Source organism: Penaeus monodon, chromosome 24, assembly GCF_015228065.2.
Source record: "Penaeus monodon isolate SGIC_2016 chromosome 24, NSTDA_Pmon_1, whole genome shotgun sequence".
Lineage (NCBI taxonomy): Eukaryota > Metazoa > Arthropoda > Malacostraca > Decapoda > Penaeidae > Penaeus > Penaeus monodon.
In genome coordinates, this window is record NC_051409.1 from 14,061,396 (window position 1) to 14,061,670 (window position 275).

The window sequence follows — 275 nt, forward strand, 5'->3', positions numbered from 1 at the left end:
GAAATGTACGTTGTAATTTTTTGGTTTTTGTATGTAGGCGGGGAGTATGTTTAAATTTTTATTTTTTTATAATCCCATTTGAGTTTTAAGCCGCCGGCATCTTGTTTGCATTATTGAAATATAATGCGGAATTCATCTCCATCTTCAACCCCACCTGCGCGATTCCATCTGCAACGGCTTCCGGGAGACGCAAACACGCCATTCGAGGCATCAGTTCTTGGTTCAGGCAAAACCCTGACTTCGTTGCTTGTGGCTTTTATGTCTCTCTCGCCTCA

General features: G+C 42.5%; 1 protein-coding gene across 1 annotated transcript in view; it reads left to right on the top strand.

Annotated features, from left to right (window-relative positions):
• Positions 1-275, top strand: part of LOC119588607 (calcium-activated chloride channel regulator 3A-1-like) — a gene marked incomplete in the record, with an annotated part of 45,835 nt that overhangs the window by 11,709 nt on the left and 33,851 nt on the right.